General features: G+C 40.1%; 1 long non-coding RNA gene across 1 annotated transcript in view; it reads left to right on the top strand.

The window, feature by feature from the left end:
* The window catches only part of LOC135315224 (uncharacterized), a 164876-nt gene that overhangs the window by 126654 nt on the left and 13605 nt on the right, over positions 1-24617 (top strand). Inside the window, exon 3 of the long non-coding RNA XR_010374675.1 lies at positions 7045-7213. This is a non-coding gene — a long non-coding RNA (uncharacterized LOC135315224). The remainder of the gene's footprint in view (positions 1-7044; positions 7214-24617) is intronic.

Below are 24617 nucleotides of genomic sequence, written 5' to 3'. Positions count from 1 at the left end.
GAATCAATGTGGTGGCAGAAATCAGACCATTAGCTTTGAAATACTGAGAGTAGGTCATGAATTTTTTTAAACAATTGAGGACAAAGCAACTGATTCCAGTGTTCATTACTCTAGCCAATAAAATGGTATCACTGTATCAGAGCCTTACTAACATTGACAGAGATTGAGGCACTAATTCGATTTTTGTCTATGGCTAGTAAAAAAACATTTACCCCTTTCCAGCCACTGCAATATCTTTGGAACTAAAACTAGACTTGAACTCAGTAAGTATATCATGATCTTCAAGAAATATCTGAAGTTCTTCATTTTTCAAAGCATTTCTAAAGGTTCCCAAGATAGAAAGGTTTCCAACAGCCTTGTGAGCATCATGTGTGTCTTGGGGAAAGAAGGAAAAAAAGTTCCAATATTTTCAGTATGTATTTTTAGACTTGGGATTCTGTACTGAGACCCATATAGGCAGATTTTGCACTAATGTACTTGGTTATAGGAGTTTTTGAAAAAAAGAGTGATTTACCCTGGTTTTAAAGTAAGCTTGTAGAAGCCGTGACAGTTTTGATGAGGAATGTGGTCCTGCATGTTGTGCTGGGAAAAGCACTAGACTTTTCTGGAGGGTGTCCTTCACAACATGTTATTCACTAGGCTGGCATTGGTAATGCTCAGTTAATCTATTTTATGTATCTAATCATAGCCTGTAATTATTTTAATACTCAACCTAGCCATACATGAAAGCAAAAATAATATTTTTGCAACTGTATCGTAAATTCAATTTGCAGTCAACTGCCTTAGATTGTTTGGAGTCTACATGTCAAGCATAGGGGCCAATGTTTTGAATGTAACTTCATTTCTTGGAGTCCAGTTGCATCTATATTAAAGTGCCTAACATGGATGGGTGCTCAAGCCACACCCTCAAAAAGGAAGTATTATCGTTTCTCCAACAGGAAAAAGTTAGGCTTCTAAATTCATTTCTTGGCTTTTGTTAGATTTACTATGATGCTTTATTCTCTCTTTCGCCAGAGACTCTAGGCAGATGATTTTGCTTTTTCAGCACCTCTTCTTAGCAAATTGTATAAGGTATAAAATGTAAAGATGCATGTCATACCAATAAGGTTAAAGGGCAAATAATAAATGAATGGCACATTGTATTCCGAAAGTGTAACAAAGAGCCTGCACTTGCACCGGAGATGCACAGTTGGTTGGTAGCAATGAGGCACTCACTGCTCAACAAAAGGATTTGGTTTGCTTTCTGACAGGGCTGCAAGCAGAACACCTTGCAGGTTGAACGCAGCTGCATCTTTTTCTTCTTGCTGCCTTTGGTTATTATTTTCATGGACCTTGGCACTGTTCTGAAAGCTAGAACACAATGAAAATAAATATCTATGCAGCAGCTGTATGTTTCCTGTTTCATCTTCAGAGAATGGATATTGTCACAGATAAGGAGGAGAATATAAATCATAAAGTCATTCAAGTGTGTTGCCTTACCAGTACCTTCTCTTTGCTTCTACAGTGTCTTCCATGACACTGATTCCCTTGGTCTGGAGGAAAGCAGCAATTTCTGCTTCTCGCTTCATCAGCTGTCTAACCAGGCGAGATTTTAAACCCCAAAACACTGTACTTGAAATTCTGGATCTGCTGAACACAATGCAGAACTGCCATAGCCTTCCCTGGACCCAAAATTTCATATTTTGAACGATAAATCTGGAGCTTCTGAATTGTTTGGGTTTTTTTTTTTCTTGTAGCTTTCTTGTAGCATTCATTTTTAATATAATAGCTCTAAAAAGCCTCCAATGAGACGCCATTCCATACTGGCATAAGCTGCACCATCTCTCAGTTTCAAAATAGGACCTACCCAGAACACCTTTCAGACAGGCACCAGAGACTGACAAGGAGTATTAGAAAAGTAACGCTATTACTATTTTCAGGTTCCTGCTACTGAGTATCTTAGTGGCACACAATTCTCCAATGTCTTAACCTTTAAGCCAAAACTGCCTAAGTTTCATTTGAAATTATGAGTCAACTACTCTGCATACAGGGCATAGTCCCTTTGATATCAGTGGACTAACAATTAATTACTTTAGCTGAACATATAGGACCTATTTTTCTTCTAATTTTATGGTGAAACTGCTTGGGTACTGTCATTTATCCTGTCATTAGCAGGTGAGTGGAATAGTGGAGAAGAATGCTCTCCCTCATTGCCTTGGAGCAGAGAGCACACATCAAAAGGAAGGCTGCCTGCAAAGCAGAACTTGGCTCAAATGTACATCCAGTGTTCTCATATCAAGCACTGGAAATAAAAGTAAGCACCTGGGTCCCCAAAGGAAAGCTTATGACATCCCTTAAACTGCCACAGGAGGATGAGTGCACAAAACCAAATTCTGTTGGATGGCAAGAGGTTCTGTGAAGGCTTCTGCTGTTTGAAGCATCAGGTGTGAAAGTAGTACATGTTTGCAGTGACCTACTAATCTTTCTCTGTGATGCAGAGAAGAAACACTCAAAGATGGTTCCTAAAGTAGGACTAAGTACCCAGGAGATTCCCCCATATGTTAAAAGCACTATTTAAAGTCTCACATTGCAGCATTATGATGTCTGACCATCTTTTCTTTCTTCTCTCACAAGTACTGATGCTCCCAGTCCTTTCTTTGTCACTAAGACCAGATGGAGTTTGTCTGCTCTTGCCTTGTCTACGTAGCCGGGATCTGGCAAGGCTAATTTAAACTGCTGAGAAAAAAAATCAAAACCCCCAAGGTCTATTTAGCTCTTGGTTCCTTTTGCGTACTGGAGCTGCTGATGTCTTTTTGCTCTGAGGCCATAACCCTTCAGAAGCTATAACTTTGGTTGCTAAACCTTTCCAAAAAGTGCCACAAAAAAAAAAAAAACCAAAAAAACAAAACACCACAAAACACCACAAAACCAACCCCCCACCCAACTCACTTATCTGATGAACTTGTATATTGAACTATTTCATATTGTTCTGAGGGCAGAAATAGCAGGGCTGCTGTTTCATTACTAGTTACACTTGGCTAGTGTGCAGTTAGTGAAAGGCAGGCTATGTAGCCATTCTCCTTGTTTTATGGGTGGACATCTTGCATTTTGCTATGGAAGGTTCTGAATGCTTTCATCTTTATGTGGGTTGTTAATCTAAGGGCAGAGCTTGCATATCCTTATGTTTAGCATTAATGAAAAGAATTTACTAAAACCAGTTGTCCTGAAGTGTTTTTAAGTGTCACCCATTTTTCATCCTACCTCTTTTTGCTGTAGAATTTCTGAAATTCAGGTTGCTTAAAGTACAAACAAAAAGAAGCCAAGTGTTTTAGTGCAGGGACCAGCATGCCTTGCAGATGGATTATAATAAGATGAGAGCTGTCTTTGTCAGAACTGAATCCATACTTTTCATGTACAACCTTTACAAATTGTGCCCATGTGGCAGAGTTTGAATTACTTTTTTTACAGCTTTAGAAAACAAATGCAAAAATCTTTCAAGTGCATTCAAAGTCATTACGGTACTTTGCTGAACTGAATCAATTGTCGTAACCTCTGTGGGTGTGTAAAATATGAAATTACTATCACTCTCGTGGTCTTTCCGAGTTTGTAAATTAGAAGGAATTGATTATAGGTGCTTTTGGAAAGGACTCTGGTGTATTAAAAGTGTCTTGATGACAAACAACAATATATTATTTGTAAGATCTTGCTTGATGAAACTGTCTTGTCCACTAATGGCTGTTTGTCTTTGTTATTGTTCTGACTTGCCTTCTAACAAATTGATGTGTGGGCTGAGATTTATCATGTGATGACTTGAGGAAACAAGAGACTTTGCCTATTAAAATGGTTGTAATACTTGTTTTATTTGATAATTTAAGCTATTTTAAAGTTAGTTAATGTCAATATTTTCCAGTTTAGTCATTCTTTCCCCAAGAGCCAATTTTTATAAATAGTTGCTGTAAATTTATTTTAAAATGAAGAAAAGTGTCTGGTTTTCTGACTACCTGTTTCACTGTTCACATATTTTATTCACTTCAGAGGTTCTATAAATTATATTGTGGCATTTTTCCTTATGTATTAGAACTATTTCATGGCCTGCTGTTTTCTTTCCTCTTTTTTTGTTCTTGTTCTCTGAACTTCGGTTAATAGTAATGTGTGAACCTCAGAACACTTAGAGCTTCATCTTTGCTCAAATTAGTAACCAACTTCAGTTAAAAGCCTGGGACAGTGTAATCATTAGTATCAAAATAGCCTCTTCCAAAGTATTTGTCTCTGGTTTCAGAAAACAACAGATCAAAGGGGCATAAAAATATGTCATATTTTGAAAAATCTTGATGAACATACATATAGTTGAAAACCGTTCTTTTATTTCTACTTCGTAATGTTTTAATTTTTAATATTAAACTCCTTAGTACGCAGAACTTGTTCTGCTCAATTTTATTGGAACTGAATTGCTGTTTGTTCATTTTCCAATGCAGAAATGGCATCTCATGTTTTCATTTAGGCATGGTGTACATGAAAAAGAGGAAGATGACACATGAGAGAGTTGAAATAATGCATGTTGACATAATCAATCATTACAATTTGATTTAAAGGTTGTGGTTTGATTTTGAATGGTTGGATGCTGATAATACTTAACTATGATGAGAGAGGGAATACACATGGGGAAGATCTATGTCTTTCTCTGAACACCCAGTACACGCCACCAATAAAGACATGTCAGCTTTGACAGACTGACCCGTTATGGCAATTCTTTATGGGCTGCAGGTACACTGATTTAACAGAAACATATTTTAGAAATAATTAGACAGTTAAATACATATTTTCCATGTTCTTCATTGTGATGCAGTAGGGCCTTATATGTAGCTGTGGGATTGTGATTTACATCATGTAAAAGAAAATCTCAGAAACCCTGGAGCTACACATTATATTGTTGTTGTTTAATACATCCTGCAAATCACCACAGCAGAAGATACAACACTGTCAACAGGGAAGTGTTAAGTTGGACATAACGGGATTTTTCAGGGTTAGAATCAAGTTTTGTTGCTGGGAATCGGCCCTGTTGAAAATTCCCAGTGGTAACACCGATGGGTTATGATGTGAAAGGTTGAACAGCAATACTTGGAAGGGACAAAGAGAAAACTGCTCCGTGGTATATGGGAAGTTTAAGACATGTCAGGCTGTTAAAGATGACATTCTCATGTTTTTCATTGAAGTTTTTAGAGGTACGTGTAATGGAAATAGATGAACAGAGGAGCATGTTGTTCATCAGGTAGATTTTCTCTGTGTTGCATCAATTATGTGCGTGTATCAAATGACTGCATATGTGTGGTATGAAAAAAGTCCCATTATGCTGCTATTCAGTACCCATCACATTTATTTTTTCACAGACTGAAAACTAGCCATTACAAACTGAAATGAGGGTTAAATAAGACAGGAATATCTCAGTCTTTAGAGAGTGCAGTGTATGTTTGACAGGGAAGGGCCTAAAGACTGCTACAACAGCAACAAAGGCAGGAGTTCTTCAGAGACCTTTAATGCTTCCTTAACATTGTAAGCTGACTAGGCAGTGAAAATGGTGACAGGTGGAGCTTTTACAGCTCTACTAGTATTTTTGCCAAAATTTGGACAAGTTCCATTTCAAATGGCAGCTTGCATCCTTAGATGACAAATTATACCTGGTCAGTGCAAGAAAACAAGCAAGACAACTTTTTTTTTTTACCTCTGGGTTCTTTATGAAACTGAAATACTGCTTTCCTAGAGCTTGCTTAAAAAAAAAAAAAAAAAACCACACAAAAAAAACCTGCAGCAGTGATAAATGTTCAGGCCAGTAAGTCCAACTGACCAGTTCTGAGAGGTCATCCAGGTGTTCTTGTCAAGGAACAAATAGATGATGCTTCCCTGCATGATCCTTAGTTACTCCATGCAGAGCCTGACTGTAACATTTCAGCATGTAATAGCTGTCACTCCTTTCAAAACTGTAAGCCTGTGATGTCTTTATGTAGCTTCAGAAACAGTACAGCAGTTCACTGTGGCAAGCTTTATGGGTTTGACAATATATGCCTTTGCTCTCCTTTAAAACAAAAAGGGTATTGTTGAAGTCCCTGTGGCTTTATTACATACAAGTGGCAAGCTCTTTACTTTTTCAGTAATCCACATCTGTCAGCCACTGCTTACGAGATAGCCCAGGGGTTATCTGCCCTCTGTTATTGCTTTGATTCCTTTCATTTGTTTGCCCGCCCAATTTAATAACAAGCAGAGATCCAGTTTCTTGATGATTTTGTTGGCATAACACCAAGCTCATCGGCACTTAACTCCAAGGCAGTGCTGTGGTTGCAGCTCTACGTGTTGAAAGCTGCTATATTGGGTCAGCATCTTTGCCTAAGCATCTTGCTGTTTGGTTTATTCTTTTGTTCTTCCTCTGTTGCTCAATAGTTGTTGTGTAGCAGCCATGGGGGCTTACTTTATCATCTCGGAGAAGTGTTTCGTAAAGCAACAAAATTTCCTTTGAGTGTAATGAACCATTCTGTTATGTGAATTTTGGGGTTTTGTCTGTCTAAATGTTTTAAATATGAGGGGATACCACTGCTGTAGTTCCTTGTTGTCTACCAGCATGCAGGAAAGCTGTGATGCATAAATAACAGATGCAGAAGAGAACAGAGCAGAAAATTGCCAATTAAAGAACATTGTATAACAACTTCTCCATTTGGGTCACCAGCAGGGTTTGAACCCAGAACGTGCAGTGCTGCAAGCACCAGGAGGCTGTTAGCCCTTTCTGCAGCAGCCCTGGGAGAGAGATGCACTATAAAATCCATTCTCACTTGTACTGCTTTCCTACTGGAGATGAGGAAGGAGGAGCTTCTCACTTCAAGTAATGCCATGCAATAAAAGTCTGTCCAGTTTGTTTTCTAGTGCAGTCAAGGCAAAAGATCTCTCCAGAAAACCACCTCCTGCAATTTAGCAGGGATCTTTTTTTCCTTCCACAGGTGCAACCATAGTAACTAATTTTTTGAAAGTGTTGTTGTATATTGTGTTGATGATGTGTAAATGTTTCCCACCTTCCTCCAGGTGCCGTTGCTCACCTTCATGAATGTTTTCAGCTTGGCTGATATGTACCTCCTCCTTTCTTGCTGCACTGAGAACAAACATCACCAGGCTGCCTAATAATGAGCAGCTGCTTCCCTGAGACTACAGATGAAGAAGTCAGTGTGAAAAGTATTGCCCTTCCTCCCACATGGTACAGTCAAGTCTCTAATGCTTTACAGAGATTGTTGTCTTACAGAGGGAGATTTGCTCTGGTCATTGGAGCTGGGGATTTCTCTGATTCCAGGAAAGATTATCTGAACACTGGCACTGCTATAACTTCTGGTAATATTTATAGACAAAAACTAAGTCACCCAACAGTTTTTTTCCAAGAAGAGAAGCAGTCATGCGTATTGCAAAACAAATACACTTCAAACTGCCTGTTTCTTGTTTGGGCAGTCTGCCAGGAAGTAGCTTGTGAGCTTTGCTACCCATGCTTCCCGCAGCCATGTTTCATAGGCAGGCGCATCCTATCAGATAATCCTCAAATCATCTCATCTCCTCATGACAGAATTGCCCCTGAGTGCCTGAGCAGCTCTCAGTGTGTGGCATAGCTTGCTATGCTAAGTGTGGGGGTGATGCTTTCATCAGGTAAAGAGGAGGTTTTCTGACACATCAGTGGGGGCGGGTTCCCACAAATCCCAGTGTCAGGTTGAATACGAGGATAACTTGGCACTTGTACGCCAGCAGAGGTGTTAGCCTTCATTGTCAGCTTTCAGAGTGATTTACAAAATAATTTTAAAAATTCATGAACCTTCTTTATAAAGCATTGTTGTGAAGTTGAATATTTTATTACATAAGGCAACCATCATTCATTTCTAGGAAAGAGTATGTGACTGCAGTTTTGAAAGGCCAGGATCCTGGAATGGTTGGTATTGGATGAAAAGAGTTCTTGCACTGTATTTGGTGACTAATCACTTTCATATGTGGGCCTTCCCACGTACAAAAGGACTACTGCCGTTTGGTCTGGTTTTTCAGATTTCATTCCTATGTGCATACCCTGGCTGTGACATTTTTCTTTTTTTCTTTTTTTTTTTTTTTTAAATTGCATATCCATTCACATAAATAAAAAGCTGGTCCAGTTGGAAAAGTAAGTTTTCTAGGTAACCTGATTGAAAATCAGGTACAAATTTTCCACATGGTTCATTGTGACTACAGCTGCCCACCCAGAGCAGAGCAGGACAATGTGGCCCCCACCAAGCTCTGCAGGTGAGTTCTTCCCAGTCAAGAATAAGTAAACAGAGCGTAACAAAAAAGCAATTAGTTCTTTATTTGAGGCAGTGAAGCCCTGTAAAATGATATTGCCCTTGCAGGTAATAGGCCATAAGCTTTGTCCTGAGGTTGCAAGGCCTCAGAACAGAGGCATGTCAGGTCTGCCTTGTCTGAACTCTTCTTGATCTGCCTTTGTTTTACTTGGTTTAGCTGTGATGGCAATTCCTCTAATTAATCAGGCGTCTATCTCAGTTTTACTTTTGTTTACCTGTGATGGAGAGCTGCACTTTTATATAGATAGCAGTAACAAGCAGATGTTCTAGGTAGAACAGGATATTTATGACTGCAGCACAATCATGCAGTGTAGAGGAATACAGGTTCGGTATGACAGCAGGGACACTGAGAAGGAGGTGCAGGATGCAGCAGGGAGGATCACAGACAGGGGAGGATAAGAGACGGGCACAGGTTTGGGGTTGGAGATATAACAACTGTAAACAATTCACTAGTGGTCAGTTAAAAAAAATGCAAAAAGGCGTGCTTCCTCTTTACCCATAAACAAGAATTTGGCTGTAACATACTCTCTGTTGCTGTGTAGTATTACAATAAGAAATAAAATACTTCTATGCCGTGGTAAGAAGGGATCGGTATACTATGCAACCATGGTCATGCAACTAAAATCCAAAGCACCAAGGATAATTGAAAAATGACTGCCACATCTCTATGAGTCACATAAATCCACACAGCTGCACTGAATCAAACGTTCTGGTCAACTAGAGCATGAGCACGACCCACTAACCATGCTTAATCATGATAAGGGCCATAGGCTGGGTTTTATTACTTTGTCTTTTACTAAAAAAGTAACCTTTCTCTCACAATTTATTAGTTTAAAAACTGGTATTGACCTAAATTTGAGATAATATTGGTAGAATATAACTCTCTGTCTCTGTGATTAGTTACAGTGTAAACATCTCCAAGTTCTCGTTTTTCAGCATGTGAGAGTCCTATGCTTCAGGCTCTGTCTCAGCCACCCTCACCCCTCTGCAGCCCATCTGCTGGGAGCCCCCACCCTGGAGCAGCCCCCCAGGCTCTGCCACCCCACACTGATACAGGCCAGTAAAGCATTCATTGGACAGGATTCCCTGTCCCTCCCAGCTCAGGGGACGGGGCGTTCTCTTGTCTTAGTGCTCTGAACACATTAAGCGTGTTAAGCATTGGAGAATGGGATCTTGGTCAGGATTCAGGGAGTGGCACTGGATGCACCCTCTGAGTTTTACCATTCTTGCAGGCAAGGTGCTATTTTCAAGAGGGTCTGTACCTATGTGTCTTTGTATGCAGGGGAAGGGTTTGTTTTATGAGCTTTTGTTAACTATTTCAAGAGAGGTTCAGGTGGTGGCACAGTAATATTTGACAACAATTAGAGTCTTCACTTAGGTCTTTCAGTAATTCAGAACTACTAAATGTCCCTTCTAGGGGTTTTCTGTGATTTCTGACCTTAGCAGTACTTGAGCTTGAACAACTGACCAGAAGAGGAGAGGTGCTTCTTCCCATGGCATAAGCAGTCTGACAGCGCTTTGAGGTACTAAGTATTAATGTTTCATGCTTGAGAGACCCTGGTCTACTTGGTCCCTGCTTCCTGCCGTGAGGGAGGGATATGGTCTGATATTGTGGTGAGCAGCAGAAGCATGTCCTTGAAGTGCTCTGATACTAACATTGGTCATAGGAGTTGACAGGTGCTGGCAGGTACACTGCCTTTTGTAATACTGAACTAGATCGTGTGGTTATGGTTAGGTAACAGAAAGCATTCCTGTTTTTTAACATGTTTTATATCCCACTGACTTCAGCTGCTAGCCATTGGCCCAGGCTCTCTCAATCTGATGATAACAGCAAGACCATTGAAACATGGGGAGTGAAGGATACCCGTTTAAATTTTGCTTTAAAAGGGACAAGGACCACTGACAGACAGTTATCACATCATAACTGTGAAGGGCAGGAGGTTAGCCATAAGCTGTGACTACTCTACAAGCAGCAAATGTCCTATCAGGTGGGTAAAACAAGCAGAGAGAAAAGGATCACCCTTAGTTACAGTTTCAGCAGTAATGACACTTTCATTAGAAAAGACCACAAAATAGTTCCACTGAATGTGAAGGAGTATAGCCAAAGCAGGAGCCTGTAGCACCTATAAAGTATAAGCATATAAACCAATATATTATTAACCTGGACATAAGCATGCTAAAATAGTGTATCTGATGACAGTGTGTATGTATGCCCTGATGTTATAATGCCACTAATAGGATAAGAAGCAAACGTACAAATCTAAGGCAGAAATATCGAAATAATGTGTAACAGCAAAGCGGTCAATGGGGAATTGTGTACTTGCACAAATGGGGATACAGGAAAATGTGTGCCTAGTAAATTCTGCAAGAAAAAAGGGTATAGGGCAAGTAGGAAAGACGTATGGTAAAACAAAAAGAAACATATATGTTTCTTTACATATTTGCACGTGAGTTTGTGTATATGCACCACACTGAACAAGCAAGAAAGATGTCTGGCGAAACCAGAACAAGTCCTGGTCCCCCCCCAAAAAACAGATTCAGAAGCAGATGGGAGCTCCTTTTAGAGAGGTGGGTTATGAGCAGAACAGGAATGGTAAGCAAAAGAAAGATAGGAAAGAGCTCATAAGCTGGGCTACCCTGAATCAGTGCCAGCTACCTGCCCCAACCTCATGATTGCTGTACACTCACAGCTGATTTAGAATAAGATTCTTAAGGGCTAAGTGATTTGTATATGTAAAGCTAATTATTCATGAAGACTAATAATTAACCACTGGGAATCTGTATTGTTAGTGAATATTAATCTAATGTTGTTCTAAAATTTGAAACTGGCATGATCTATCAGTCTTTCAAACACACCCATCACATTGATCTCTTAATTGCCTGATAAGTACATGCAAACATATAATATATGTGTGTGTGTTCAGTTGCAAGAAGGGACAGAGAGAAAAATCCAGGACATGAGTTGCTCTAGCCTTGAAAGCCAGGTCAGAGACTCTGGGATATGGCCCATGGCAAGTTCTGTTACACAGCTAAGATAGGCAGACAGAAAAGATGCACTGCCTTAAGTTCTAACCATAGCCAGCAGCAGGGGCAGCCAAAAATCCTTGTAGTTTCTGATTCTGAATCAAAGATTTCTTTCCATTCCTCTATTTTGCCACCAGCTGATCAGCCCCTATCCATTTTTGCTACTAGTGCTGTGATGAATGCCGCTCTATTGTAAGAAGTGCACATCCCCTACCGAGGTCCATGGAATTGATAGCTTCTGCCTCATTAGAGACCATATCAAAGGTCAACTTCTGTAATGGAATAAGCTTCAGCCTTCATGCCACTGATTTGTAAGTGGAGAAAGAGAGGATCGTTGGTGCCACAGGCACAAATTATGCAGAACTGCATTTTCAAATAGCAGTGCCCTTCCCTTCATGGGGTTTCATACACCACAGTATAACATATAATACATATATACTTTTTTGAGAGTGTACATTATATTTCAAAAGCATTTAACATACCTCTTCAATCCATTACTCTTCCTCCACTTGTTTCTGATTAATTTTTCTATCCCAGCACAGATTCTGAAATACTGAGCAGCTGCAGAGATCTTTCAGATAACAGCAATATTCAACATGCCTTAGAAATGTTCTCATATTTAGCATTTTCTCTCCAAAATTGCTCTCATCCTAGGCACGTATGAATTTTTATATCCATAAGAATTGTGTATTTTTGTTACCTTTGGAAGTACCAGCCAGGGAACAGAAGTGTACTGCTGTTTGAATTGGGAATTACCCACCTCAACAACACTTCTCTCCCAGCAGATTCAGCACACATTTATTTTTGGGACACCTTTAGATTACCTTGTGCTGCCTAATCCCATGCAGGATAACCTCAGTCTCAGATACGCTTGCTCAGCACAAACTTTGTTTTCAATCAAGATGTATGTGTTTATTCAAAAAGGTACAATGTTCATCCCAGCATGGGTGGATTTTTTTTTAAAGTCTCAAGAGATAAGTTAAGCTTGTTTGTATTTCTAGCAAAAGGCATAGCTATTGCTGACGGACCAAGGTAGTAACACCTGTGCACGTGCACCTATACCCGTGAGCTGGTAGATGACTGGAGAGCAGTGGGCCTCTTTAGTATGTACAGATGCCCTGCCTATTGCCCCATTGCCATGATCGCATGGGCCACAAAAATACAGCATTTCTAGGCACTGCATTTAGTAATATACACAGGACTCTTCCGCTCTGTAACCATGCATCTCCAGCAGGAGTGAATGGGTCCCTCATGTGACATCTCCCTGCATTTGCCTTCAGAAATTGCTGGTGAACTATTTTGCAACTATAGAGAGGATTGCTGCTCTTTACTCAGTCACTTATTACATGAGGCTGTGGTACTGTTTGAATCACAAATTGCATGCTAATGGCCTAATTCATAAACCATTGACATTTTTTATGAGTCCTTAACATTCAAAAATGAAGAATTTGTGCTCAAAAAATAATTTGCATTGCAAAATTCAATAATTTAGTTTCTCATATTCATTAATGCCTAAGCTCATACCACATAACTTATCCCACTCTAACTACACTTCCCAGCAAACTGATAAAAACAGGATACACAGTAGTTCACATAAAGTGCTTCTATTTGCAACTAACTCTTTACTTGCACTGATTGATTATATTTGTAGAGAGGAAAAATTCAGCTATGCGGCAAGTGTGATGAATGCACTAAGCAATGGCTGCTTTGAAGCTGCTTTCTGCTCTAATCATGTTTTCCTCCAATGCCATTAACTACCATAAAATATGAGATCATAAAGGGTAACGATATCAGACAACAAAATCATCCTGCAGACTGCTCAGTCCCACTGTATTCATGTTTCATTAATGAAAACTTGCTTTGCTTTTGACCTAATATCACTGGTTGTCAAAATCAGACAGGAAGACTAACAATAATATATAGCTCCTAAATCATCCACAGATTCCAAGTGCTGTATATCACTCCCTGTATATGCCTCAGGGAAACTGAGGCATATACAAAGCAAACAGACCAATAACTGCTGTAGGGTCAGCTAGAGGTCCCTGACTGTGTGCAGTGCTCAACACAGATCCTGTTGGATGTGTACATGCAGGATGCTGTAAGTAATTAGTGCTATCTAAACAAGTTTTGTAAGTGGTATTTTGAGTACGAAAAGCAGGATAACTATGGCACCCTAGGCCTCTGTCCTTTCAGGAGAGTGCACAAGGACATCTGGAGGGGCTGCCGTTTGCAGTTGGATAGTATTGCACCAGCACTCCCAGACAGTGTTTGTAAAAGGGAAATAATCTGAGGTGTCTCTGTATAAGGTGATGCTTGCATGGGGAATCCAATCTCCCATAAAGGATGGTTGGTTGCTGTGAAGGTGGAGATGGGAGCCGTTGTTGTGTCCTTGCAGAAGTGTCTTCTGCTGGTTTAGGCAAGACTCTCCAAACTACTCTCCCGTTAAATTATTATAACTCTCAACTGGCCTGTGATCCTAGGGAACCATTCCAGCACGTTTATTTCATTACTATTGGTACATCTTAACTAAAGATAAAACATCTCTTAAATAGCTTAACTACATACAAATGACTTCCCACTTACCAATTCTGCTGCAACAGTTTCTATTAACTATTTACAAATGTCTTAGCGATGCACAGTTTGATCCCTTCTGTAGCAGAAAACACCAAGGGGAGTCTCTGGAGGGCAGGGCCAGATTCTCCACCCAGGACGTTAACTAACACATTTAGGCATTCAGACTGGGCTAAACACAGCAGGAGCTGCCTGGGGCAACTTCTGCAACTGTCCAAAATTCCCTCCCAGAAAGCTCCTATAGCAATCATTCAGAAATTTAATTGTGGTGTTTCAGTCAATTCCCTCCTTTCCAGCTGGCCTGTCGTCTGAAGCCAGCCCCTTATCCCATCTGTGCAGAGACTGGCTGAGCTTTCCTGGGTCACCCAGAGAATCAGTGGTACTGGTACCCTGGGTGTGCACACCAGCACAGCCCTGGAACTCAGCTACACCACAACTAGAACAAAAGTTATTTCTACTTGTATACTTATAACTGACTTATAAGTTACGTCCCCTAGCTCTTGCTCTAATTGTTTCCTGTAATGTATTCAAAACTGGCTTCAGATATCCTTACACTGCACCATAGCACAAATTGTGTGCACACAGCTGCAAACTCAATTTTACTCGATTAAGGATTGTTTTCCCTTTGCAATGACATTTCAAATAATAAACTTTACACATATCTTGAGGGTTTTTCTGTTGCATTTTTGTTCAGTTCAAGTGAAGGGAAAATGATCATTGACAGGATAATTCACCAGCATCCATTCTATCCCAGTATGGGGACTGATCATACTTGCATTTAAAGCCTTCTCCATAACACAGTAGTGAAAGGGATGCTTATTCTAGACCAGTGAGTGCTTTCCAGTGTCATTAACTTGTAGTGAAATTTATGCAGGCCCTTTGTTGGGTTGGCCCTGAAATTTTAGCCACAACATGGGAAGTGTAACATCAGGAATCACATCGGCATGCCTTTGCTGTACGGTCTGCAGGATCCTGGTCTTCTCCTATACTGTTTCTTTCTTATTTTCAGTCAGCTCTTAATGATTCTTTGGAGTATTGGTGGCTTTCAAACTCCAGTAGCTGAAGTTGCTGACAGTTAATAAAGAAGCAGCTGCAGTATATTTGCAGAACTTCCTGTCTGGAGTTGGTTGCTAAACAGACCTGAAGTGCAGTTCATAATTACATGATGTCAAAGGCTTTGGGAACTGCTGAACCATGGATACTTCAATTTTAAAGGTCAGATGAAATGCTGATTTACTATAAAACAAATCAATACAAAAAAAAAAAAGTAGAAGAAGAAAGGTTGAAAAAATTGAGCTTCCACATTGCCAGTAGAAAACGCATGGACACATGGATTTAAGACTGGCAGATAATGTATGTGTGCAATAAATGGCCATCACTTCTTCCCTTCTCTGCCAGAGCTGGAGCAGCATGAAACCTACAGGACGCCCATTCCCACACGGCACTCAATGTTTGCAGGAGGCCTGAGTTGGTACCTAACGGTCAAAGGGACCAAGGGAAAAGCTGCCTTTGCAATTCTCTGTGTGAGGCATATCACAATGTAGCAGGTTTGGGCTTTCTCAAATCTCCAGGGAAGCTCTTTTGTTTGTTGCTTTTCCACCATGTGAGAAAAATGCTAATGACACATGTACAGATTTTTCAGTGATGCCTAGACAAGTTTCCAAATCCTTAATCTGTTCCAGACATATCTTTTTCAAAATATCCTGGAAAACTAGAGAAAGCAGCCTGGAGGGTTGGCAGTTCAGGCCTTGGTGGGCTTTGGTCATCTTGGGGCGTTGCTCCCGTTAGCTGTTACACACCAGAAGCAGTAGGCTGGTTTACTCCTGCAGTGGAAAAGATGGGCAGACACAGGAATGGCCAGCAATCTCGCACTGTCGTACCCTCTGGGCTTCCAGCTCCTGCTCAATGCTGCCATTTTCCCCATCCCTGAAAAGTGCTGTCTTACTGGGACTCTCTTCAGGTTTGGGGAGAATTTAGAGTCTGTATTGAATTTTGATTACATTTAAGATTCTGTAGTGTTGCTTATGGAGAAAAAGATAACTTTTAGACCCCTGTTGTGCACCCTTAATATTTAATGCACAGGCTTTTGTAATTTCCTCATCTTGCAATAGGACCTGTCCATGTACAGAAAGAAGCTGAAATCTCCATAACAACATGATGTGCTCAGGTCTATCTGGGATGCTATGAACTTTAGCACCTAAATAGAGTGTAGTTGCAAAACTGTGCCTCTAGGTCCAAACCCAGCTAGCCTAGTGTGTTGTGGCTGCCTGCAATAGTCAGAGACTAGACGAAAACCGCCTCCTGTCCAACCTCTCGTATTGCTATTTTTGATGCTGTAATACGCAGCTATGCCCGTCTCACATTTCAGAATTGACATTAAAGGAAACATGCAAGCCTGGCTCCAGTGAAGCCCAAAAGATTGTAATTATTTTAATTATGTAATTTTGGCAGCAATAAGGAGGGGGAGGGGGCTGCTTGCTGGATTTTCAGCCATTTGAGTGGGCTTGGGTGAGTCACATTTTCCTGCTTTTCTCTCTAGCTATAAGCTCTTGAAAAAATTCACTGAGAAATGACAACTGATTTCTAAGTGTTCATTCAACGTGCTATTTAAAATAGTTTGTTTTGTTGAAATTGTAGTTTTTTTAAGGTAAGCAAATCAATAAGACTGTTTCAGTTCCAAAAATAACATCTTCCTAAGTAGAATTGGCCAGATCTCAAATGTCACCAGTTTAACAATACAGTCCTAAAAGGTAATCATTCTGATTTTGAGCAATACTTTGCAAGTCATCTCTGAGGGCCCAATAATTGGGTGACATAAATGAACATACCTCAGTGGTGTTTTTCTGACAAATATATGAACTTTAATTTTTCATAGGCACATTTCAACATGCCCTCATCCATGTTAGAAGCTGTAATTATAAGTCTGCCCTTAAAAATGAATAAGTCTTCCTATCATGTCTACACAGCAGATGGAGTGGCAGAACAGAGCTGCCTTGTGGATTGTTAAACCAAACTGTTGCTAAAAAAAAACAACACTGAAGACCAAGATCAGTAATCATTTCAGAAAAACAGGTTCCTGTGCCCCTTCAACATATTTATATGTTACCTCCAAAGCAAAGACTGGCAAACATATGTATTTGTATGAAATGCCAAAGCAGCATGAGCTTAATGTTGCAACTGCTTCTAAGTGAAGACTGCATTTGTAATTTAAAGTTGTTTCAAACTAGTGAAGGGAACTAGGGAGTTGTTTGGGGCGATAGAATACAGAATATCATTACAAGCACATGAAGATCATATTTTGCTTGAACTAATTCCTCCTGCTATTTTAATATCAAACATAACCCGTGCCAGCTTTACATCTCAAATATATTTGGTATTTCAAAAAATAATTAATAGTGTCAGTTTTATTAATGTGTTAAAATATGAATTAAAAACATGACAAATCAACGGGAAACAGCAGTCTGTTTTAATGAATATTTCATACTGTACATCAATAAATCATAGATCAAAGGGAATGAAGCACATTCTGCAATATTTCTTTTCTGTCAATGTGGAGTTAGTAAAAGTTTTACAAGTTGTTTTGGCACTTAGTTGCACATTTGAATTAACATTTGAGGAAGGAAATAAAAAAAGTTATGCCTTTGAATCCCAGAAGACTCTGGTGTTCAACATTAATTGTTCTGTTTTCTCTCTTTATTATTTCATTGCTTTAAAAATCTTTGGCTGACCATATAATTGCAGGTCTGTGTTGTGCGTGCAGGTAGCTTGCTGTTCTGCCTTCCCAAGCCAGGCTATTCCCAAGCTTCTCAAGTGGGCACTGGGAGAAGGTGAAAATGTTCCTTAACAAAGCATCTTGACCTTGTGTCCAGCTATATGACTGATTTGCTGCATATGACTTTGAATGACTTGTGCATATCTGCTTCTGATGTCTCTGTTTTCCCAGAGTACAGCTGGATTTGAATTTAAGGGCTCAAACATCAACCTCTGTCTTTGTGGATTGTGTGTGTGTGTGTGTATGTTTAGCCGTTACAGATCCTTTAATGATGTACATTGTATAAACAGAAAACTTCATCTTCTTTTTTACAGCTGAAGCAGGAATCAGAACTGCATAGGAAGTAAAAGATTCAGCTACTCAGTACCTCTCCTAAGCTTTCAATTCAGTGGTTGATTAGAACCAGGGACAGTTGACTGGAGATGGGGATATGGCCAAGACAGTTTCTCTGGAGGAAGCTTCTCATCCAGAATCTCAGGTTTTCTCTAAGCATATAGTTAACTCTTTCTGGCTACGGAAATGACCTTCCAAACAGGAACCAAACTGACATCTGCAGCAATGTATGCCTGAGTTTGTATAAATAATGACTGCAGTGGACAAACTTGCCTTGTTTATCCTTCAAGACCTTAGGCTTGATCCAGTCCTGGTAATATCAGTGCAGACTCAGTTGCCTACATTTTAAGCAAGAAATTCCTACTTGCCAAAGATGTAATCAGTGTATTAGAAGCAGCATCTAAATTTGCCTGAGCGGACAGATTCAATTCATGCATCATACTTGAAGTTTATGCTTCTATCCGTTTTAACCAATTAACCAATTACCTTCAACAAACATTGGATTGACTCCACCTGAGGTATTTGGTCAGTCTCTGATCCTCTGAATCAGTTCTTGGGCCCAAGGACAACTTATTGTCAGAAACACATCATGGATGACAGTTCATAAGCAAGACATATTAAGTGCTGTAACAGACCTGGCATATAAGGGAACGCAGTAGGCTAGGGATCAGGTTTTTTACAATTTTTACAAATGTGTTCATGCCTTCCTATCTAGGAAGCTTTGGATCAATTAGCCATCAGCAGCACAGGAAATTTTCACGACTGAAGATTACTGTGTCTACTTCTGCAGTGACATCTTCTTCCAGAGTAGTCAACAAGCTTGTCTGCATGATACTTTCTAGCCAGGAGGATGGATATACAGCCATCCTCGGATATGAAACCTAGGAAGTGGCAATAAATTGCAAACAATTTGCTATTTAAACTAAAAAAAAAAAAAGGAAGAAAAAGACTGTTAAAAAACAGAGCTCTGGCCAAGTGTTCCTTGCAGCACCAAAGGGCACAGATCCTGATATCCCCCATTCTGCAGGCACCCACCTGCAGAGTCTTGTGTTGGTACCCATCATCCAGCACAGTTGGAAGTAGCAGTTTGCCTGGAATAAGCTCTTTTTTATTCCAGAAATACTATACCTGCAATTAGCCCTGCTAAGCATGCTTCCAAGATGACTGTCAGAAAAGGTGCTGTTAAGAGTATCCTGTTTTCTCAGGAAGTTTTGTTTAATTCTTCTTTCTAGGAAGTTGAGATACTTGTGCTTTTGTGGACCACGGTGTTTTGTTGTCAGTTTGGCTGACAAAGTGCCTTCATTTTCAGGGGTGTATTTCCTTGTAAACCTCATGTTTCTAAGTAGGCACCGGGTAATCCAGCAGATACACTACATAACATGTTTAAAAATTTGACCAAACCCCATTCCTAAAAAAAAAAAAAATTTCCCTGGTGTCTGTGGGATTTGGTTCAGGTTCAGACCAGGTGAGAATTGGCTCATAGTCAGAGCTGAGAGAAATATTTGCAGCAAACAACTCTTTTCCAGTTTAACAAACTTTTGTTTTCATAAGCTGCCTGTGAGCAGGCCGTGAGTTTCACATATTGAATGTAGCTTTTAGACACAGAGAAAATATGATTTAGTTGTAGCCGATGTAAATCTTTCCAGGAAAGAGGCAGAGGTACAGACAAACAAGCCTGTGGCAGTGTTCCTGTTTATCTTCTTCACAAAGGTGTTGGTTGCTTATGCACAGGTTTATGACATTTCTTGCCTTGAAATTTTGTCTAGAACTCGATATACTGTTCATTCATACTGCTTTGCTTAGCCTAAAGCAATCAATAAACAGGATTAAGGCCTCCAAATTTATGAGATCATTAAAATTTTGTTTTTCTCACTGTAGTTGAGTATTCAGGGTTCAGTTTTGTCTTTTTTTCAGCAATGCCGAGAACTAGAAATCTGGGGGGGTCTTTCTCCTTTTTTAAATGTAAACTGGCTTCTCACACAACTAAATGAATCCAGTACTGAGACTTAACAATGACACATAAGAATAGAAATAATTGATCAGGCTGGTAAGCTCATAGTTTTCTCATATGGAGTCAAATATTAGAACTGAGCCTCATTCTTGTTCATAGATTCGGTGGTAAAATCATATATAAACATGATTCAGTCTGAAAGACCCAAGGGTAAAGTTTGTCTCTTTGATCTACTATACCTCTCAATTAAAAGAAATGACTGGCCTTTCCAAAGAAGCCAGCTAGCTGCCTTCTGTGAAGTTCTCCATTTTTCATTTTCTTCTTTCTAGAAGAGGCAAGTATGATGTTTGCATAGTGCCATAGGATAAAAGGAGTACAGGCTAAAATTGCCCACTCCACTGCAGTTGATATGATCTTGCTTCATATCACTGACTCAAATAACAAAAAACCTGGTTTAACTCAAAGTGGCTCAGAGGCTTGGTGCTATACACACACAAAACCCCAAACTGAGAATCACATGTGTAATTCTAGTCAGACTCCTTTATCAAGATCATATTTCTGGAGCAAGAACAAATGCATTTTTCTACACTGAATTATTTTAATCCATCACAAAAATAGAGTTTCCTAGAGAATCTGACAGAGGAAAATACTGCGCTTTTTTTGTTTTTGTTTTTATAGCAACACTGATGAAAATCCCCAAATATATTGGAAATCATCTTTGTAGTAGGGTAAAATTTGTAGTAAAGTAAGCCTGACAAATGACAATTAGACCTATGAACAGAGGAGTTTTGTAAGGAGAAGAGTAGCAGAGGCTGACACCTTCAGTATTGCACCTGGGGACCTCTGATGCCAACTTCGACCATGTAGTGATGCCCCCCCGAACACCCTCATTAGCGAGGGAGCCAGGGGATGAGCTGCAGAGTGGACAGAAATAAGGTGTAAGCAAGCTTTAAACAAAGACAAAGTTAGATTATCAGTGTAGATCATGCAAAATTTAGTATGGTTTAGTGAATGTAAGCTGATTAGAGTGAATGACACTAACACCTCCTCACATAATGACAATCTCCTTGTTAGTGGCTTATCAGGTATGGAAACGCAGAATTATTCTCCTGTGGCCTCCTGTGGTCTTGGAGGGAGAGGCTTTGCCCAGCAGGTTCAGACCACTCCTGTTTGAGTATCCTAATGCTCTGCATTACAGGTGGAGGTGAACAAACTCTGCTTCTCCCCAGTGTCACCCAGCAGCCACTGGCCCAGCTGCCTTGTGGTACTTCCTCAAGCTCAGCTCAGCACTGCAGTGATCTCAAAGCTTCTGACTTTCATCCCCAGAAACTGGGACCACAGCAAAGGTGGGAACAAATTTCCTACAGTTCGTCAGGTAGATGATCCTATGCAGCATATTTATCTGTGTGATACCATCAACTCTTTTTTTTTAATAGAAAGATAGAGGGGATTACATGCATTCATCTAGTTAAAGATGCAAGGTTATTTACAGTAATTAGTTACCACTAATTTAGTAGCGAGACCAGGGACAGAGATGGAGACAGAAGTCATTAAGTGTATAACTGCTGAGTGATGTGATTTTGCTGTACTCCACTGGTGTTCCACAAGGATGATAAATCCCCAGATCTCTGCAGTGCACAAAGAGCAGCTTAAGTCTAAAAATAATTATACTAATGCCAGAAAAATCTACAGGACACCTCTGAGGATGTAGGTAATGGGGGCCTGTCCTTTTTTCCTCCTCTCGGAGACCAGGTTACAGTACTGTGTTCTGCCCCATTGATTCCTCTGGGAGAGCCCCAGCTGTGTTGTAACACTGAGTCCCTACGTAATCCCAGCTAGCAGGACAAAAAAAAAAAAAACCAACCAGAAAGGGAAAAACCTATTGACCATCAACACAGAAAAAGCAACCTCTGCCTCTGAAGGCAGAACTAGAACGCCAGAATGTGCAGAGATTAATCTGAAACTAATACCAATTGCTTCCCATCATGTTCAGTATATTTGACATAATTACCTTAATAACAGTCTAAAAGTGTTATATTGTTAAAGCTGCCAGATGGAAGATATGCTCTGCTGATAGCAAGCACATCAGACAATGATATTGAAGAGATTTCTGGAAAGTTTTAATTAATCTTTCTCTCTTTTTTCATATAATTGACATTACTTTGGGCTCATTTGTTCCATAGAACCCGAGCATTTGGCTCCTGGTTACAGGACTTTAATGGATAAAGGTTTCCCTGAAGAGAGATAATAAAAGAGGAGACTCTCAGCTCATATGAAAGCTACTGCAGGGTTACCTTAAAGAAAAGATGGTTTCCTCCACTATGTGAAGCAAAACTTCATATATCAACGTTGACATAAGATGGTGCTAAATGGGAGATTTCTTTCAAGCGTTTATATTCTCTGGCTGAGACCCATTATTTTATTGCACCAGTTGGAAACCACCACACTGCATGACACAACCATGTTTTTAATTAGTCTGAAAAGTTTTAATTGGGAAACAAAGGGAGATATCTTATAGATTATTATTGCAACCTTTAATTGCCTGACTCAAGAGACCATTAATTATCTTGATGGGGAGATGACACACCTTTTTGAACTAAGACACTCATATTTACAGCACCTTTTGCAGAATACAGTACCTGTTGACTTTCTTCCAGCCTTTCATTAAGGAACTGCTGTGATAGGAATTAACTACAGTAATTCCATTACAAAACCTGCTGTCCAGTGGAATTTTTCTGGAAGATTAGATTTCTGAAAGGGAAAAAGGCCATTTAAGCTAAGCATTTCCTCAAGGCCCAAAGTAAATAACCGATGAAGAAGGTCAGAATGAATTTAGAACTCTTAAAGGTCTGCTGTACACTTGCATGCAGTGTACGAAAAATAAACAGTGCAGCTTTCCAGTACAGTGATTTTTATTGTTTTAAATGTTTCACACTTCAGTTTAGAGAGAGGTGAGAAACACAGAGGACAGAATCTGATCAAAATTATTTTACTTAGAGGAAGAGCAGCATTTTAAGCAGACATTTCAAGGTTGAAGTGATACTGGTAGCAGTTGCTGGGGATTAACACAAGAAGAAAACACTTGTTAAACCCATTGGGGCAGAAAGGCAGAGAGAAATCCAATGGCCCAGGGTTCAGTTCATGCCACAGCACATTTGCCATGCATAGGGAAGGTACAGAGCGCAGGGTCTGGGTATATATTCTATTATTTATTTAGCAGTGTACTGGTACCCAGTGTCTGTCTGCCGTGGGTAGCATTCATTGCCTGCTTTCATCTGCTCTTTTACAACCGAGATGTTTTCAGGACTTGGTCATTTTTAGTAGGTCTAAAATTGAGTCTATATTGAGTAAACTTGTTGGGATACTTTTAACCTTACTTTGTATTGTCTTGCTGGAAATTTGGAAGATTACTTTAAACAGTGTTAATATAGTTGCTATTGGGCTTTTTCCTGCAGGTCAGCAGTGTCTACTCTATTCCTGTGAAAGGAACTTAAAATATTCCCTGGACTACCACATGCTAGCTAGATACTGAGTTTATTTCAAAAATATAGGCAGGCGACCTCTGTTTTTTTGGCCAGGAGCAGGTGGACAAATGGTGGTTAGAGCTTTGATCCCATACAAACCTTCTTACCTACCAAGCTTCAGCTAATACAGCTCAGTGGGAGACAGTATTGTACTCCTGCTACTGGGGCTGGAGCAATGAGGAAGGAAAGGGTTATGTCTGAGTCATGGCAGCTCACAGGTGGTTCACAGGGAGTTGCTCAGAGATGGAGCTAACAACACAGTTTAAGTTATTGCATCGTTCCTGTACACAACAAGAGGTAAAGCTAATTCAAGCAAGCTGAACATACGCTGTATCTCAACCAAAAATGTACATACACATGTCCACACAAAAAAACCGTAGAAACGGATTCCCCTTTGTGTATGCTCTGTCGTACCAAACAATGAGTGGGGAAACAAAGTTTTAACATGTGCTTTCATTTGGGGAGATCTTTACATAACTACAGAAGCCATTGCTCTGCATCTGCAGTAGCTACAGTCATTGGAAGCAAAGAAGCTATCAGTGATGCTGGAATGTCATCCTCAGCAGAGCTTTTGCAAATTAAGGGTCTGATGCTGCATACTGATTGAACGCTGCAAACTACTACTCCCTTCACTGTCCTTTATTTCTTCTTCTCTCAAGTTGCTGTCAGTAGTAATCCCTCTTCTAATGGACTGAGATGGGGAAAATCTCTCTTCAGGGTTTTTCTGGTTGTTTGTTTGCTTCTCAATTAATCTCAGTGTCATGGTTTAATCCCAGAGAGCAACTAAGCACCACACAGCCGCTCGCTCGCTTGCTCCTCCCTGGCGGGACGGGGGAAAGACTGTGAAGAGTAAAAGTGAGAAAATTCGTGGGTGGAGATAAAGACAGGTAATAGGTAAAGCAAAAGCCACGTGCACAAGCAAAGCAAAACAAGGAATTCATTCACCACTTCCCATGGGCAGGCAGGTGTTCAGCCATCTCCAGGGAAGCAGGGCTCCATCACCTGTAATAGTTACTTGGGAAGAAAAATGCCATCACTCCAAACATCCCCCCCTTCCTTCTTCTTCCCCCAGTGTTATGTGCTGAGCATGGCATCATATGATATGGAATATCCCTTGG

This window comes from Phalacrocorax carbo, chromosome 10, assembly GCF_963921805.1.
Source record: "Phalacrocorax carbo chromosome 10, bPhaCar2.1, whole genome shotgun sequence".
Lineage (NCBI taxonomy): Eukaryota > Metazoa > Chordata > Aves > Suliformes > Phalacrocoracidae > Phalacrocorax > Phalacrocorax carbo.
This window is presented reverse-complemented; position numbering and strand designations above follow the sequence as displayed.